Source organism: Aotus nancymaae, unplaced genomic scaffold (assembly GCF_030222135.1).
Source record: "Aotus nancymaae isolate 86718 unplaced genomic scaffold, 86718_ANA_hifiasm-v0.15.2.pri h1tg000079l, whole genome shotgun sequence".
NCBI lineage: Eukaryota > Metazoa > Chordata > Mammalia > Primates > Aotidae > Aotus > Aotus nancymaae.
This window is the reverse complement of record NW_026988494.1, coordinates 2,536,644-2,556,863: the sequence shown is the minus strand read 5'-3', so window position 1 is coordinate 2,556,863 and position 20,220 is coordinate 2,536,644. Positions and strand designations below refer to the sequence as shown.

Below are 20,220 nucleotides of genomic sequence, written 5' to 3'. Positions count from 1 at the left end.
AGTATTTCGAAGACAATTCTGCGCTCCCGTGTTCATTACAGCACTAGTCACAATAGCCACGTTATGGAAACGACCTAAGTATTAGTCAGAAAATGAATGGAATAGGGCTAGGCATGGAGGCTCATGCCTAAAATTCCAGTGCTTTAAGAGGCTGAGCTGGGAGGATTGCTTGAGCCCAGGAGTTCAAGACCAGCTTGGGGCAATATAGAAAGACCCCCATCTCTGCAAAAATTAAAAAAATAAAAATGAGCCAGTCACGGTGGTACACAGCTGTAGTCCTATCTACTTGGGCTACTGAGGTGAGAGTATTGTTTGAGCCCAGGAGTTTGTTACAGTGAGCTGTGTTCATGCCACTGCAATCCAGCCTGTGTGACAGAGTGAGATCATGTCAGAAAAAAGAATGGATAAAAGAAATGTCACACACACAGAGAATATTATTCACTCTTAATAAAAGAGGAAATTCTGCCATTTGCAGCAACATGGAGGAACCTGAAGCACATTATGCTAAGTGAAGTAAGCCAGACACAGAAAAAGAAGTACTGCATGATCCAAACTCATAGGCACGGAGTTGAATGGTGGTTTTCAGAAGTTGGGGGTGGGGGAAATAGGGAGTTGTTGGTCAAAGGGTACCAAGGAATTACTTTGCTTGATTCCAAGCTGCTAGTATGTCCTCATTAAATGTCTCTTATTTATTGCAATGATCAATTCTTACAGCCAGGAAGGTGTTTACAGTTGAGCCAAATGGATAATAAGTGCAAAGCCTTCCAATAATGTAGATTTTGCAATAAATATTTTACTTGTACTTGGTTTTGATGCAGTGTATCTGTTTCTTTTAACATAGAGAGTCCTATTCTGTTTACCTGAGTATTCTGGATTGGTGGGTCTGTTTAATGGAAATTTTCCTGTACCCTCCCAAAGCTGGGTAGTAGTTGAATCTCTGAGCCACCAAAAGTGCCCTCCCTTCTATGCACTTTCTAAGAGCAATATAAAAGTCCTGAACATTACAGTTTGTGTTCTTCCTGCCTTCCAGTCCCAGATTTTATAAAGTGGGATGAGATAGCCTATGGGAAAGCACTGGGAACTAGTTGAGGGAAAGGTCTTGGGACATTTCAGGGACCAGATTTTACCTAGCTGTTTCCAACAACAAAACAGTCACAGATGAGCACTGGGATCTGAAGATGTTTTTTCTCCAAAAATGGTTGGTAAATAGACATATATTGAATAGACTGTATGTGCTAAGTAGGCACCATGCTTGACGCTTTTGTAAATATAGAAATCATGTTTCAACTTCTGTGCTGTCTAGATGGGTAAACAAGACAGATTCACATAAAATGAGTCAGAGGCCAAAGAAGGAATAAGTGCTAGCTTTTGACAGCACAGTAAAGTGACTATAGTCAACAACAATATATTGCATATTTCAAAATTACTGGAAGAGGAGATGTGAAATGCTCCCAATGCAAAGAAAGGGTGCACACGTGAGTCAGTGGGTATTCCAAACACCCTGACTTGATCATTATACATTCTACACATGCATCAAAATATCACATGTACCCCATAAATATGCACAAATATTATGCATCAGTACAAATATAGAGAAAAGAGAGGTTAATTTTCTTCTCTAGAAAGTACAGGGGAAAGAAGTTGGAAAACTTTCACAATAGAAAGTTTTTGCAGTTTGAAGCAAACACATAATAAAAGTCAATCAATCAATCAGCGACCAATAGACCCTCCTCCAGAACCATCCATGCAGCACTCAAAAGCGGTATTCTTTCAAGTGTCTCATGGATGGTTCTGGAAGAAGGTCAGAGGAAGATGAGGTCAATGAGGGCTGGAAAGATTGTTCTAGAAAGCTTCCTGTGGGAAGTGGGATTTGGAAAGGTGGGAGACAGTGGGAATCTCAACTCCTGTGAACAGTGTGACATGGATAAAGCCTGGGGGGAATGTGGCATTTTCCATGTAGCAGCTTGCCAGCCTGACGAGAGGATAGAATGCATGGTAGAGTGTGGTGGGAAAGTCTCAAATTTCTCAAGAACAGTCTTGGATTTTGCTATTGTGCATGTGTGCATGTGTGTGTACACTATATTTATGTTAATGCAAAGTTGTTATAAAAACATGATTCAAATTTGAAAATTGTTTGTGAAGACATAAAGACAACATATGTGATAACACAGAGAATGCTCCAATCATGTTTGTGCTTTTGTTTATTCTCTCCCATGACTTCTTTGTGATGGTAAAGGGTTGGCAAGCCATGGATAATCAAAAGCCACAGAAAATTCTCAATTGTAATTTTACCCATTCAGTTTCACACTCGCTTTTCTTTTCTTCTTTAGCACAGCTGTAAAAACAAAGTAATTTAACATATTAGTATTTTTTCCTTTGGTTTTAATTCCCATTGTCTGTAATAAACAACAAAATGGTTTAAAGCAGGTATCTAAAAGGAGAATTGATCTAGATAGCCTGGTTCATCTGCAGACCTGGTCTATCAGCCCTGTTTCTGATTGGGGATCCTAAAATATGCTTTTGACCCCGAGTAGACCAGAGATTGTGATTATAACCCATGCAGATGATTGCTAAAGCTTATGATTAATTCCCTTGCACTTCTTAATTCAAATTCAAGGTATATTTGCATGAACTAAAGAGCTTTAAAGAAATAAACAAGGGCCACACTGCAGAATCTTTTAGATGGTGGTATATCCTTGAACATATACGTTCCATTTGAGGATGAGTCTCTGTGACATTTCATCAATGAGTTGGTTACGCAGGTGACTTACACACATTGTTAATGGGTCAGTGGTAGAGTACCCCCACTTAGTACCATAGAAAATAGTTTGTGTTCATTTGTTTAGTGTTTGTGTCGTAGGACAAAGGGAGTTCCAGCTCTCAAATTGGCAACATATGTCTAGAGGATCTGTGTTTGCCATACAACAATAAGTGGTAAAATAAACTGGATGGCTTAATAAAGACTAGTAGGCATTATTGGAAAAAATGTAAAGTGTGTGGTATGTGCTACTTGTGATCCATTTTTGATGTGTTAATAGTCTTACATTAAAAAACCAAAAGCAACATAATATTATCTATAGTTTTTCTTACAGTGAGTTTGCCGTTTTTAAAAATGTAATCTTCAGGCCACCAGTGGGTTTTCTAGTAAGTTTAGAACCTACATCTTCTATTCTTAGTACTTAAAGCACTACAGACAGCCCTAACTTATACAAAAGTTATAGTCCAATATTTCATTGTATTCCTGGTGTCTTTTCTTTTTCTATAGACTAAGCAATGTTATAAATAGCAGTTATGCTGTCAGACTAGCGCACAAAAGACTCTTTAATAGATGGTAGTTAAATAAATATTTGTTGAATGAATAAGTAAACAAATGTTAGCTCTCTTTGCTTGAATTTTGTGTCCTTAAATCAAAGGATCATGTGATATAAGAGAGAGAGAAAGTATTTCCTCTTACTTTTCAGGGAGATAAGTTAGACCTGTGCAGTGTTTTGTAGTAAGTGAACATGAGTCTCATTCATTTCTGGAGCTCCCTGCTTCCGGTTTCTTTACTTCGACCATTCCACTTTGGATGAGTTAGGACTGTTTTGCCCACTGTACCTGTTACACAATTGCTTACTATTCTCTGCTTCTTCTCTATCAAAAGTCTCTTCTTTAGTAAAACTGATTTTAATTAGATATTAGAAAGAAAAGTTTTAGATACAACTGATTTGTATGATGTTGTGACCGACAAATAACACCATAACCACACTAAATTATCCAACTTTTTAAAAATTAGGTGTGAATAAACTCAAGTAAATACTGCAAGATGTTTAATCAGCGAAGCAAGGCAGAAGTTTCCAAGCATTATATAACAGACCTGGGTCAGGAGACAAAACCGTCTTTAATAAAATTGCTTGTTTTGTTTGGGCCTATCAGTCTTTTCCTGGAAATTCTCCCCTGGGTCTGCTTAAGTCAACTTATGGCCCATATTGAAATCTAAATGTTTTTTCATTCAACATCCCTTCCCACCATGTCTTAGTAGTATCTATGAATGAGATCACATTTATAATACCAACTTCATCTCCATCCTTTCTTTGTTCTTTTACATATACCAGGGACCCTAAATGTCACTTTTTTCTCTCTTTGCCAATGTCCAACCCAGACTTAATTCTTTCAAGAACAAGTGGTCCACAAATATTAGCCATGAGCAATAGCACCTATGGCAGGCATGAGCTCCAGATCGCCATCTTCTTAGCCTGGAAGCTTCAGTTTTCTCATCTGTCAAATGAGATGATACTAGAATCTAAGTAATTGAAATGTTGTGAGGATTGGATGAGACAGGAGTGATTAAATTCTTATGTAGTGCCTAATAGACATAGTGAAAATACAACAAGTGAAAAATGGTTCATGCTATTGTCATTGTATTTCCTGTCACCCTCTGCCATCGAGTGTCTGGTTCTTAGACTTCTATGTTTTTAATACCACTTTCTTTCACATTTGAAGGACAGGGTACACAGTTCAAGATGTGCCAGGATTTCATTCACTGTCTACAACCACCATCTATAGACCATCAGTCCAATAAGCATATCAGCAGGGTTTTCAGTGGACATCTATGATGCAGTAGTTCCCATTGGCAAGGTCACTTTGCCATGTCCAAGTCTGCCTGTAACTTGCCATTCTCTCTCCAGAACATTCTTTTCCATGGCATTTCCAGCTCCTCCCTTGGCTATTTTCCAGTGCCTTCCAGTCATTGATCTTATGGCAGTCTTTCATTTCTGAGCAAACTATAGTCTGTCCAAAAGGACTGCCAGGATAGCCTTTGCCAAGCTGGAAGTTTGCTAGTAAGTAGTGCACTGGCCATAAGGATGTGGGAGGATCTCTCCAATTGGGAGAAGTTGTTTGTTTCTTTTCTGGCACACCTATTTCCAGCCCTACATAATTTATGCCCAGGCATGACTCCTGAGACACCTGTCCCTCTGACCTCTCACTTTCATGCCTCCTCTGCCATACATATCTTGTTTTCTCAGGAAAAGAAGTCGAGCTCTTCCTCCCTTTTTACTCTCAGATCTATACACTTTATTGATTATTATCCCAAATTATTCAGGCAAGAGAATCCCCATCTTTTAGCCTCCATGATGTCTGAACTCCTACTGATAGCTAGCCTCTGAGTCCACCTAGGGGGCAGGAGATTGGATACAAATCACCATACATGGCTCTTTTCATGTCATATCTGAGCTTTCTACAGAAACTGATCAGATGAAATTATCTGAGCAACTCCTTTTATCCCTTCTTTTTTCATATTAAGCTTTTAAAACTATTTTCCCTCCAGACAAGCATAGACTTTCCTATTTGAGTGTAATGTAGCCCATAACTAGTAGATCAAAAGCATTCTCTGGTTCTTTCATTCATATATGCTCATCGAGTGGTGCCTTTACTGTCGCATTTCAAATCATGTTCTGGAAATCTACATTCACTTAACGCTGCATAGCAAGTATTTCATCCTGCAGAGTTACCTTTCTCCAAGAGTCCAATCGGCACTTAACGTTTCCTATTCTATGGTTTCCACCTGAGATTCTAGAACCTCTCCAATATGCTTTCTCTTATTCTAGTTGATGGTGTAATTTGGGACTAACAGAATCCCTAGCAGGGCTTTGGGTCTGCAATAATGTTTAATAAATATTTTCATTAAGTCTCAATAGCAAGACCAAAGAAGACAGCAGGACAAAATATGTCCACATATAATTATAGGGATAGTCTAGGGATAGGGTTGGAAATAAACATACACATACACATATAGAAACTATACTGTTAATCCCAATGAGCCTGAGTTCCAAAGACAGATGAAAGAGTGGCAGGGACTATAAGAATAAGAATTTTGAAAGGACAACTAGATATTTTCCTTTAGACCCTCTAAATACCTCTTTTCTAGTTGTTAATTTTGTATTCATAGGCAAAAACCCATTTCTGAGAAGCAATGTGCCACAACCCTAACAGAGTACCATATATATAGCAATAATTCATCAAGTATGTATTGAATAAATTGATTCTTTGAATTAACAAACAATGTTTTATTGTTATTGCTTAAAAATGGCAGAAAGAATAGCTTCAGCCTTTATAAAAGCATCAGAATAGTACCTTAGAAAACTCAGCATATCTCTTCCATTACTCTCATCTTCCTCATCCCGTCTAGCTTAACAGACTACGCTAAAGGAGGGACAAGGCATTTTGTGAATATTGTTGTGGATCTGTGGACAGGTCTTTTGAAAAAATGAAAACAAACTCTCCTATGGGTATGGAAATTTCCATTGATTTGGCTTGGTGCTGACATGATGAAGTGGCCTTCAGAACATTGGGATAAAAATTACAATGGGATGACTGATCATTTACTGAGTGCATATATCTATTTGCATTAATTAACTAGTATTTGCATGCTTGTATTCTTCATCTTATTTATAATCTTCTAAAAGGCAGGAATGAGACCTTGTCTGTTTGGGGTCATATATAAAAGACCAACTCTATAAGACAAGGTGAAGGTTATGCAAAGCTTAGACACTGTTTCTAAGTAAAACTCTTCAAGGCCTTGAGACATGACTTGCATAGTTTCTAAGAAAAAAAATGTGAAGTAGGCAAATGGTACTGATTTTCACTTTGTGTTATTTGCCCTCTGAGTAACACTTCACCATCATCTTTCTCAGGGGTTCACAGTCCCCAGCCACTTAAATGTCCTCATCAACATCTATTATCTAAAACTTCATTTACGAAAGCAGAAGAATAAAAATATTAACCCTTCTGGGGAAGCTTCCTTTTCATCATGGATCAGGGACTTCAGCTAAGGGACAAAGCCCTATCTAAGAAATTTCAGGTATCAGTATAAAGGGGAGGTATAATTTTAGGTGACATCCAATACCAGTCTTCTGTGTATATCCAATACCACATCTTGAAGCCTATTGCATGCTATAGTATGTTGGCTTTTCGGTTTCAGAAAGAGAGATAAATGAAGATGCCACCCAGTACTGTAACTATGGTAGGGGCTACGGCAGTAAACTCTCGAGTGTCAGATCTCAGCTCTGTGATCCTCAAGCTCTGTGACTATGAGCAAGTCACCTACTGTCCTGTGGCTCAGATCCCTACCCAGTAAAATAACTAACACCAATTTCATTGAGATGATGAGAAGATTAAGTGTAAGACTTTGAGAGAAGTTCCCAGCATTGAGTAAGCGCTCAATAAATGCTAGCAATCATCACTACACATGAGGCAGGAGGGTCCCACAAAATAATTGAACCTAAGGTCTAGAGAGTCACCATAAAGCATCTTTCTGCTTAAATTATATTAAAATTCTGCATTCGTGCCAACACCAACAGTTTGAGTAAGTGAGAGAGGATTTAGAGATAAATGTCATTTCAATTTACATCTTGGGTCAGGCATGGTGGCTCATGCCTGTAATTCCAGAACTTTGAGAGGCCAAGGCAGATGGATAACTTGAGGTCAAGAGTTCGAGACCAGCCCGGTCAACATTGTGAAACCCGGTCTCTACTAAAAATACAGAAAACTAGCCAGGTGTGGTGGCAGGTGTCTGTAATCCTAGCTAACTGGGAGGCTGAGGTGGAGAATCACTTGAACCAGGGAGATGGAGGTTGCAGGGAGCCAAGATGACACAACTGAACTCTAGCCTGGGTGACAAGAGTGAAACTCCATCTGAAAAACAACAGCAACAACAACAATTTAAATCTTTGGGGTGGCAAAGTGGCAGCAGAACTCACCTTTAAAAATGAGATAGGTAGATCCTGTCTCATTCTCCCCAAAAAGCAATGTAGTCCTTCCCCACCACCACCCCTTTCTTTAAAGATAAGAGAATGTAAGAATTCTCCACCTATATTGGACCCATGCTTGACTCCTAAAGACCACACCAGCTTTGATAGTGAAAGTCAAGGACACAACCATAATTGTCCTCCTCAACTTAGCATCAAATATAAAGGCTGTTTACACAAAGCTACAGATTATTGGCTTACCCAACACAATATATGATTGGCTTTCATGCAATTATTTATACCTTTTAAAATAAACACCATGAACAAGTGAGTGTGGAATCTGTAACAGTCCCCATTTAATTGGGAAAATCTTTCTTATGGAGAGAGGATTGAGGAAAGGCACCTTGAACAAATTCTTCTCCTTGAAAGCCCGTTTCCCTCCCTGCCCTCTGTTCCACAGCTGGCTGATGATTGCCAGCACAGGCAGGCAGAACTTGAGGGTTGCTGGGCAGCTTTACAACTCAGCAGCTGTCTTCGGCACATGCGCAACGATCAGGACAATAAAATACTGTTCATTGCTTCTACCCCACAACCAATTAGGTCAGCTGTAAATATTGGAATTGCTTGGTAAACATGCTGGAAGATTGTGCTGACTTGTTAATATAAGTGAAAATGTAATTAGATTTATAACACTTTTTTTCCAAGTCATAATTTACAACAACAACAGGAGAAAAAAAATTCTCTTGCAACCTGCTGAAATATCATTATTAAAATGCACATGAAAAGTCAATTATGCCAGAGGGAGGTATTTAAGAGAAGTGAGTTTCCATACCCTGGGATTACACCATGGGGGTTACATATTTCTTATTTATTTTTTTCCCTGGATCTTTTTTGCTGCCAAATGAAAAGGAACAGATATTTTACTTATTTCACCCTGAAATATTGCTGCAGATAGTGCTAAGAAGTAAACCAAATAACCTGACTCCCTGGAAACCTACTCAATTCTCTTCAAAGCCCCAGGAAAAGCCGAGTAGTCACCATTCTTTTTTATTTATAAGTTCATCTCGCTTTAAGCAATAGTCATGTCCCTTAAAACATGTGGAAATAATTTTTTTTCTAAATGCTATTCTGTTTTACACTCTAAATGAGTAGATTATTATATAGAATTCTGTGGGGGCAGTCCTTACATAAAGATGAGAAACAAGCCCTCATTTTCATTTTAAAATTTGGAGTTTCCTCTACTCACAGGATCATAGTGGGAGCGCCACTCTACCCTCACACAAGGGTAGTACAGAGTGGCAGGACATTCATGTGATATCTCAGGCACAGGTGCCACCTCATCCCCACCCAGGCAGGAGATCTTGGTGACATCATCCCTGAGCTGGGCTTCATCCCATGAAGGGGGTTGGGGGCTCTGTGTGCAGGTGAGGACACAACCATAATTGTCCTCCTCAACTTAGCATCAAATATAGAGGCTGTTTACACAACACTATAGATTATTAGCCTACCCAGCACAATATATTATTGGCTTTCATGCAATTATTTATATCTTTTAAAATAAACACCAAGAACAAGTGAGTGTGGCATCTCTAACAGTCCCCATTTAATTGGGAAAATCTTACTTGCTGAAAGAAGGTTAAGAAAAGACACCTTGAACAAATTCTTCTCCTTGAACATCCCTTTCCTTCCCTGCTCTCTGTTCCACCAGAGGGGTTCTGTTCCTTTCTCCCTGAGAACACCTCTGTTCCTCCCAGAGGGATTCTAAGCCCAGTTCCAATCATAACCCAGCCAGGTTGCTGCCCCTTTGCTTCCTGGTTTCCTCCTAATGAATGTAGGTGGTATTATATCTCATCTGCATTTAAGGTACCAGTGGGGGAAAAGCTAGTTAAAAAAAAATCATAAAGCCATGTGTAAGTGTGAAAGAAGCTGCCATTTTCTGTCTGTCTCAGAATTCTAAAATGTTCTGTTTAGATAATGGAAGAAATTTTCTAATGCCTTTTATTTTAGAATTGCTAGTGCATATGTTGAAGATAAATTACTTTTTAGGGCAAGATTTTGGTGTTGCCACATAAGAATCAACCAAAATAAATCATATAAGTCATACATACATATGTATGACTTATTTATACATACCAGTATATACATACATGCATGACAGACACATATATACATACACACACACATATACATATATATACAGATACATATGAATGACTTATTTATACATACCAATACATACACATACATACATTACAGACACATATATACACATATATATATATGTGTGTGTGTATATATGCACATGAAGATCTAGTAGAGCCAAAAATAAGCAGTGGCAAAGTTTACAGACTTTGATTCAAAGTAGCCTTTTAATCCAGTGATATGGCTTTGTAATTGACAACAATGCAAATGACCTTCCAAAATAAAAATATCCAGTTTTTATGTATTTATTGCATGTAATAGTGATTAACACATTTATATTTGCATGTTATTACAAGAGCACATTAAAATTCCTAGTTCATAAAGTAATATTTTATGAAAAATATTTTCATCCAGATTAGCTAGATTTGCTTCAACTGAAATATGGTTTGATTTTATACTCAGTCAAGTCTGATGCCTGGATTTTACACTGTTTAGGTGTAAATATAAATATCCAGAGGCCTTCTTTCTAAAAATTCCTGGTTTCAGCAGTTGCCCACAGCATAGGTATCTGCCTCCAGGACCATGGGCAACACGCTTTCTTTGTTCTCACTTGACATTTGTTTTATTCCTTTGAGAAATTCAGCCTTGGAAACCAGTTTTAAGAGACTTAGAGATAGCTCAGAGGAAAAAGATAACTGGAAGGGATTTTTCAGGTCCAGGTCAAGTATCTGCTTGGCTTGTGAGTTTAGTCTTCCAGGGACAGTTCTCAGTATCTCCTGCCCACAGCCCCCCAGGTCCCACTCAGATTTCCATCATGCATCCCCTAGACTCACCCAAGACAAGTTCTGAGCTGGGCAAAAATAAATAAATATGTAAAGATAAAAAAATCTGTGAACACAGTGGTAGAAAGCTTTGACTTCTCTATATGGTTTCTATCTGGGTTTCTTTACAGCTAATCTGTAAAGATTTGGGTGAATGTACTAAAATAGAAAATAGACAAGGAACTGTCCTGAGCATCTTTTACTTTTTTTTTTTTTTTTTTTTTTTTTTTTTTTTGAGATAGAGTCTCACTCCGTCTCCAGGCGCCAGGCTGGAGTGCAGTGGCACGACCTCGGCTCACTGCAACCTCTGCCTCCCGGGTTCAAGCAATTCTCCTGCCTCAGCCTCCCAAGTAGCTGGGACTACAGGCATGCACCACCATGCCCAGCTAATTTTTTTTGTATTTTTAATAGAGACGGGGTTTCACCATGTTGGCCAGGATGGTCTCGATCTCTTGATCTCGTGATCCGCCCGCCTCGGCCTCCCAAAGAGCTGTGATTACAGGCGTGAGCCACCGCGCCCGGCCTTTTTTCTGTTTTTCAAAGTCAAAGAGCTATGTCAGAGAACTCTGAATCTTTAGCGAACCAGGAATAAGGTCATAGAAGAAACGTGTTTGTATAATTACACAAGCAGATCATCTCTGTCAACCCTGACTCTCTCTCTCCTTCCAACAATCTTTCAGGGTCCACCTTCCCATCTAGAACCATCTTCTTTTTGGAGGCAGGGAAGGGTAAAGGAAAGGCATTCCTGATGAGGTACTCTGTCACCAGACATCCTTACACCTACCTCCGGATCTGCGGAGCTGCCTCAAGTTCTCTTCCTCCTTTCCCTTCTTCCTTCTTTCTTCTCCTTCAGTTTACTGTTGCAGCCACTACATTTGATCCTAGTAAGAGTAGAGAAGAGATGAAACAGTGCTTTCCAAGGTGGGTGTGTATGTAGGTATAGATATGGATATAAAAATTTCAGGGGATAGGAGGCTTCTTCAAACCCCTGTCTAATAATACACACCCTGGCTGGACTGTTTCCACCCTGAGAATCACAGCACACACAAAAGGCCAGATGTTGGTGATGGGAGCGCTGAAGCAGAAAGGAGGTGAGGAGACAAGAGAAGAAACAGAGAAGTAGGAAGAACAACTGAATTCTGGAAAAATAATATACTACATCAAATTAGGGAATAAAATTATAAAATCAAAACTTTTCCCAAGCACCTGATTACTCTCTAACTCTCTATTACCTGCACACAGAAACACACTCTAAAGGAAGCAAAAATGAAAGGCGAAGCAGACAACAGGAAACCTAGCAGGGGCTGCAGACTGCTAACACCTGGGCTAGCAGTCTGGGTAAGGGTTCATAGAATCAAGTGAGGAAGATGTGAGAGGGGTTTCTCTCCTCAGCTCAGTCAACCCTCTTGCTTCCTCTATTTTATTCCTAAGAATTTCTTAGAAGTGCAGACATGGACTTGGAAGAAACTCCAAAGGATTTACTCCAAATAAACACAAGAACAATAGTCATAGTATATAAATACTTTTAAGCATCCTCCTATCATTTAGGGCATATGTATATATTATACATATATAAAATAGAAATATACATACATATATGTGTATATTATATATATAATATAACATACATACATATATGTGTATATTATATATATAATATAACATACATACATATATGCCTTAATTGATAGGATAATGCTTAAAAGTATTTACATATTTTATATAAAATATATATTTATATTTTATATGTAGATAAATATAGAATACATTTTTGTATAGTATATATGTTTTATATATTTTACATATAGTATATATTAAAAATTTTATATATAGAAAAATGCAGATTGGCTTTCCCTCAGGTGAAATTTACCTAGGAACTCTCTAGTTTTTCCTTTTTCTTGAGACGAAGTTTCACTCTTGTTGCTCAGGCTGGTGAGCAATGGTGCGGTCTGGGCTCACTGCAACCTTCACCTCCTGGGTTCAATTGATTCTCGTGCCTCAGCCTCCTAAGTAGCTGGGATTATAGGCACCCACCACCACGCTCAGTTAATTTTTAGTAGAGACAGGGGTTTCACCATGTTGGCCAGGCTGGTCTCGAACTCCTGACCTCAAGTTATCCTCCAGCTTCGTCCTTTTAAAGTGCTGGGATTACAGGCATGAGCCACCATGTCTGGCCTAGTTTTTCCATTTTTAATTCTAATCCCAAACCAAGATACCATCTTCTCTTCCTAGACAAACACTGAAATATCCTCAAATATGGTCTTCCCACATCTATACGTGTCCCTTCTCCATTTTTGTATCACAGTTTGAGGGATGCATGAAAAATGAAAACGTGAAATACTGCTTCCCTGGAATAGTTCTTCCATGTCCTTAAGAATGAGATCAAAATCCTTAACAATGCCCTTTATCAGATAGCTCCTGCCTCTCAAAAGCCCTCTAAACTCAAACTACATTCTAACCCCTCACTTGTCCAAATATGCATTGTGCTTCTCAACTTGCCTTAGTCCTGTGTTTATACATAGAATGTACTCTGTCTTCCCAGTGATGCCTAGTAAATTCTCACTACATTCCAAGGATATTCCAAAACTCAACTCTAAATACCCCGTATTACAAAGATATAAAGGACTTTGTATTTTATTAACATCCCAAAAATATCTATCTTCTCATAAGGAATGATCTCTTTTCAAAGAAAAAACGTCTCTCTTGTAGTCTTTTAAAATGCTGATTTAGCAATAAAATATAGTTTAAATAATGCCCAATTAGTTGCAAGTAAGAGAAACCAATTAAAAATAAAGACAAGAAAACTTCTGATAAGGAATTTCAGATCAGAAAAGCTCTAAGGGAGAAATGATGTTGGTTTTCAGGTGAGACTGGAACCAGAAATGGGAAATCTGTGTGCCCCACTCAGGGAGGCTGCTCTCTCAGCCGCACACTGCCACGAGTCCATGTGAACTGTGGTGTAGACCTCACCCTCGGCACAGAGGCTCTCTTTACCTCTGTAAAGTGCCATTGGTTATCCCTGTCCTGAAGTCATGTGCCTGCTCACAAACTAAGTGACTAGCTTCTCGGTTTCCCAGTTTCTCATTACAGAAAGAGAGTATCCAATTGACTCAGCTCAAGTCAGGTTTCTCTGTTATATCAGGAAGTGGAGACATTGGGAACAAACTTGACCATTGGGTGGGGGATGAAATAGTTCTCAAAGAAGTAAAGAAGTGCAGACATGGGCTTGGAAGAAACTCCAAAGGATTTACTCCAAATAAACACAAGAACAATAGTCATAGTACATCAATACTTTTAAGCATCCTCCTATCATTTAGGGCATATGTGTATATTATACATATATAAAATAGAAATATACATACATATATGTATGTATATTATATATATAATATACATACATATATGCCCTAATTGATAAGATAATGCCTAAAAGTATTTATATATTTTATATAAAATATATATTTATATTTTATGTGTAGATAAATATATAATACATTTTTATATAGTATATGTTTTATATATTTTGCACATATTATATATTAAAAATTTTATATATAGAAAAATGCAGATTGGCTTTCCCTCAGGTGAAATTTACCTAGGAACTATAATAGTAAATCACTGGGACTTTGCTCAAGTCACTTTCTCAGATCTTCTAGAAGGCCTGCCATAAGTGGGCACTGTAAAAGATCAGTTTATGGCTCGGGTATTGGTTGGATTTTAATAAGGCTTGGAAATTTCAATGTTATTCACTGCAGCTGTCAATCAAATACTTGTGCAATTAGGGCATATGTGTATATATATATATTTATATCTGATATATAAAATACATTTTTATGTTTTATATATATATATGCCATAATTTTATACATATATGTGAAATTACATGTTTGCTACACCTACTAGGTACACAGTGGTATAGCAAACACTTGTGGTATAAATCTAACCTTGAGAAGTATGTGTCTAGTATGCAAGAAAAATTAGCCATCAATTAATTGCAGAATCGATTGAATTAATTAATGCAGAGCATATTTCCATCTAATATTTGGTGAGTGCCTTTGATATGCGTTGTGCTTTCATGAATTCATTAATGAGAAAATTCTGTTGAGGGATGGGTCAGGTATTGTGCTAGAGATCAGAAAATTAGTGAAATTAATAAGGAAGGCTTCCTGCAGGAGGCAGGTCTTGAGCTGCATTTGAAATGCCAAATGCTTCAACAGCTGGCATACTGTGATCTGCAGGAATAAGAAAAAATTAGCACAAAGCAAAGCAAACCTGATTGAAGGAAAATGCAGATTGGCTTTCCCTCAGGTGAAATTTACCTGACAACTATAATAGTAAATCACTGGGACTTTGCTCAAGTCACTTTCTCAGATCTGGAAGGCCTGCCTCGAGTGAGCACTGTAAAAGATTGGTTTATGGTTCGGGTATTTGTTACATTTTAATAAGGTTTGGAAACTTAGATGTTATTCACTGCAGCCGCCAATCAAGTACTTGTGTAAAAGCAAGACAAACATAACAATAAATGCTAAGCACTCCAGTGTGCAGCAACTCTGGCAGGATGTACTGTGAGCTTTATGAACGTATGAGAGTGAATATACAGAAGCTTGGGAAAAGGTCACTGGTATTTTTGGAGCAATAAATCAAGTATGGAAAGATTTGCATTTTGGCTGTATAACATGCAGGACTGGATTAGAGGGAGAGAATACTTTGAAGTAATATTTCTCTGCTGACTTGTTTTATTAGCTTCTTTTAAACACGTTACATTATTGCTTATAGAATTTCATTTACTCGGATTGGCAGCTTGATAAATACGTCTATTGGCGATGATTTGGATTGCTCTGGGCATTAATATTATTAAAACCTGTCACAAGGAAATGTCTGAAAGATGACTTACTGTAAAGATTGCAGCATGAAATAAATCATCCAGTGGTATTTGTTACCATTTATGGCCTCTTGGAGCTGAGTCAATCCCTTTTTATGTTGCATTATTTTTCAAGTTTTTATAGCCTTACATTATATATTGCTGTCAGGAATGAACAGATGGGGTGTCGAACACAGGCTTTCTGAATAATTCCCACCCTCCAGTTATTGGTATGAAGGACAAGTGCAAAACTGTGTGTTCTCAAGCAAAAGGGAGCGAGAAGGAGGTGGGGAAGCTGCAGTTGAGGAAGGGGATCCCTTTGTCAGATGGTTTAGGCCAATCCCACCAGCTGGTTGGAATCCCTGACTGGCAGTCACCCTGTTTGGGTTTCAAGCAAGAGATAAGGTGGCTGTATCTGACACCAGCAGCCAAAAATTGCAGTTTTCAAATGCATTTTTCCCTGAGTGCTGAGATATCCACCTCCACATTTGAAGGTAAATGTGTCATATCGCTTGTTCCTAAAAAGCTGAGAAATATCAAAAACAAAACCAAACCCAGTACAACAAAAAGAAAGATGCATAGAAAGAATCAAATATTCTTTGAGCGAGTCACTAATACTGCAAACATCCTGTTGTGGGGCAGGAAGGCAGGAAGGATTCTGAGCACTGTGGATTGCTTTGCAGGGCCCTGGGCATCAGTATGAAAAATAAAATAAAATAAAGTAAAAGGAGCACCCTAGAAGTTCTCAACATCTCATAGAGGAGGCAGGAACACAGCGCTCTCAGACGTCCTACACACTGAAAGGCAATGTGCCCTTAGGGGTCATTAGCTGCCCCCTCTGACAGGGCCAGACCACTACCAAACTTTGCAGGAGCCCTTCTGCAAAGTTCTGAGGCTTTGCAACCATTGGAGGAGGAGAGAAAGTTAACTTACTAAAAGGCCAGCCAACTGATTTTTTGTTTGTTTGTTTGTTTTTGTTTTTGTTTTTGAGACAGGGTCCTGCTCTGTCATCTGGGCTGGGGTGCAGTGGCACCCTCATAGCAGACTTGAGCAATCCTCCCACCTCAGCCTCTGGAGTAACTGGTACTACAGTCATCAGCCACCATGCCCAGCTAATTTTTAAAAACTTTGGTAGGGATAAGGTCTCACTGTGTTGCCCAGTCTGGTCTCAAACTCCTGGCCTCAAGTGATCCTCCCACCTTGACTTCCCAAAGCACAGGAGTTACAGACCTGAGCCACCTCATCTGGCCAAACCAACCAACTTTTTAAGAGGAGAGGGGAAACATGAAATTTTCCTCACCTAGTCTCCACATCCACTACTACGTTCATTCTGAATAGTTGTACAAAGTACCAGCATATTGCAGAGGAACAGATAATAGACACAAAGCCTGAGTGTCTGGAATTCAAATTCATTGCTCACCATCTTGGGACTTTAAATGAGTCATTTAATTTCTCTTCATCATAAAAAGTGGATAAAAATATTTTTTTCTGCCTACCTCATGGTGGTGTTGTGAAAAGTCAAATCTCTCTCTCTCTTTCTCTCTTTCTCACACACACACATTCAAGTTTACTGGCCCCTACGTTTGTCAAAGATAGGTATTCGAGTCACCATGTTACAGCCAGATTCTTACCTCCTCTCCTGTAAAGCTCTGCATCTTCACAAGTTTATCAATCTGTTACTCACCTCCTCATCCCCAGATCCCTAAATGTTCAGCCTTTTCTCTTAAAATTGCTACCTTCCTAGGAGTGATTTGCAGGCAGTCAGCTACGGCCTCCCCCAAAAAAGAGACCCATTCTCCCTTACCACACCTCTTGATTCCCTTGTCTCAATCACTTCTTCCTTTATGTCTTTTCCAAAAGGACCTTACATATGAGTTTCTATTTGTCTCATTCGTGTGAGGATGTCATTTGTATAAACCCATTTAAAAGTCCATATGTATCAGTCACACCTAAAACAGGCAGGGCTATAGAGGACTGTTTCCTTCCAGGCAAAGTTCACAGCATTGTTCCTTTTCATTTGAGATCTCATTCTTGAGTAGCACAGAAAGTTTTCTGTCCTTAACCCAGTGTGTAAAAGGGTGAATTTCAGATAAGTTCATAAAGGCAGCCAATTAGTTATGTATGCCTGGCTAGAATTTCTGTATTCCTGTGAGAGATTCTTCTTGCCCCTTCTCTGTCTCTTTTTTCCCATTGCCTCTCCTAAGGGACATTTGTATAAACCCCACTGTCCCCACCAAATTGGCTGCACTGGGCCCCCATAGGCTGATATGTAAACATGTAACTCTTAAATGTGGCATCAATCTATAAAATATGCATTTCTCATTTTTCCTTCTTCGCCTTCCCTTTTTTCTATCCATCTCTTTTCTCTCTTCCTTATCTTTTACATTTTATTTACTTTTGCTTATCCAGAGATATATTGAATGAGTCATTGAAGTTCTTAGCTTCTTCTGAATAGCATCATGATGTCTGTGTTTCTGCTTAGTAATTCTCTTGTCTCATGAGAGGTTATGATTCACCAAGCTGAACAATCAGTAAATTACCTTTTCTTTCCCTGGACACTTAGTGTGAACCAGCGATCAATGTTCTCTCACCATTCCCATGCTGAGAAAGGTGATGCTCACCAATTTCCTTATCAGTTGGTGGCTTATCATGCTTTAAAGAAGAGACACGTGGCACCAGGCTTTATGTCTGGCTCTCTTATTAATTGGCAGCCATATATTATCTCCAGGCTAACTTTACTATGTGTGAAATTAGAAGATGAGACATAATCATCTAAAGCTTTGAGCTTTATCATTTACTCCTGTTCCAGCTGCCATATCCAAAACAAACTTCAGGGTAACTAATTTCTTGTTCTGCTTTGACTTTCCTGGAAGGAAAGGCTTCCACTGGCCAAGCACCATGGCTCACACCTATAATCCCAGCACTTGAGAAGGCAGAAATGAGAGGATCACTTGAGCCCAGGAGTTCAAGACCAGCCTGGGCAACAAGGAGAAAACCTGCCTCTACACAAAATACAGAAATTAACCAGATGTGGTGGCACATGCCTGCAGTCTCAGCTACTTGGGAGGCAGAGGTGGGAGGATCATTTGGGCCCGGGAGGTCGAGGCAGCAGTGAGCTGAGATGATGTCACTCAACTCCAGCCTGAATGACAGAGAGCCAGACCCTGTCAAAAAAAATAAAAAAAGACTTCTGCTGATTATAATTGCCAAATATCTGTGTCCAACCAGTTCCAAAATACTACCTCATGCAGAGTTCATAAATCCTTTTCCTTCTCGTAGTTTACCTCTCATTTAAAAAAGTTATCATAAATTCACTAAAACTATTAAACTGTGTATTAAACTATCTTAAAGGTAGGGATGCATCCTCGGTGTGTCGGGTGCAGGGTTGGGAAGACATGCAACTTTGACCCAAAGTGACCTGACACAATGAAGTTTCCTAGTAATGGCTAATTACTGCTACCTACCTCTTTATTACTAATTCCTCAATTCCAGCACATAAACTAACTTCATCATTTTCAGAATTTTCATGACTAATGGAGTGAGTTCTGATAGAATAAGGATAAGCTTCATAATTAGGTTTTGCTGGGAACTTGTGCAAACCAGTCTATTTATAATTTGGTCAGCTCCTGATTTTTAATGAGGACATTGAGAGGGACTGAAGCCTCTGGCAGCATTCACTTCATATTTTAATTACCCACAGTAATTCTGACAATTACACATATGTCATAAATCACATCATAATGACCCGTGAAGAAAGTGTATTTAATTACTGAAAGGGGAGTTCTCAGGTTAAACGGGTGGCTGAGATATGCCATGATGTGAACCACATTTGAAAACCAATAGCCAGGTGCAGTGGCTCACACCTGTAATCCCAGCACTTCGGGAGGCTGAGGCCAGCGTATCACCTCAGGTCAGGAGTTCTAGACCAGTCTGACTAGCATGGAGAAACCATGTCTCTACTAACAGTACAAAATTAGCCAGGTGTGGTGGTCCACACCTGTACTCCCAGCTACTCTGGAGGCTAAGGCAGGAGAATTGCTTGAACCTGGGAGATGGAGGTTGCAGTGAGCCAAGATTATGCCACTGCACTCCAGCCTAGGCAACAAAGTGAGACTCCGTCTCAAAAAAAAAAATAAAATAAAATGAGCTGGGCTGGAGGGGCTGGAGGCGGGGCTCTCCTAGAGGCCCCTGTCCAGCCAGGTCTTGTGGGCTCTGGATCCTGAGTCAGTGATTAACTGACGGTGCTGCAGGATTGGTGCACTTGTTGGCAGGTGGCAAGGCACTGGGCAGGTGGGTGGCAGGAGCGGCTCGGGTCAGCACAGCGGCCTGGACTGCCTGCCCCTCCCCTGCCCGCGCTGAGCAGCAGAGCGGGATGAACTCCAGCACAGCCTGTGTTTGCTGAGCAGTCTGGGGTCTGAGGCTGTGGACACCGTGGGCACCCCGTGTGTGTGCGCACGCATGCGCGTGTGCGAGTGTGCGTGCATGCAAGAGAGAGCTAGTGTGAGGTGAGTACGACTGCGCTTGCCGGGTGGAATTCATGACCGTGGCAAGGCCCCTTTCAAGCTTCTGGAGGAGCCCGTGGTGCCAGAGTCGCAGGAGGGTCCTCACAGCAGGGCCAAGAGGAGGGGCCCCAAGCTGAGCAGGAACGGCTCCCCCGGCCAGCGCCCCG

General features: G+C 39.6%; 1 protein-coding gene across 1 annotated transcript in view; it reads left to right on the top strand.

Moving 5' to 3' along the window:
- Positions 1 to 20,220, top strand: part of KCNU1 (potassium calcium-activated channel subfamily U member 1) — a 132,217-nt gene that overhangs the window by 69,385 nt on the left and 42,612 nt on the right. The gene's annotated exons all lie outside the window — the stretch shown is intronic.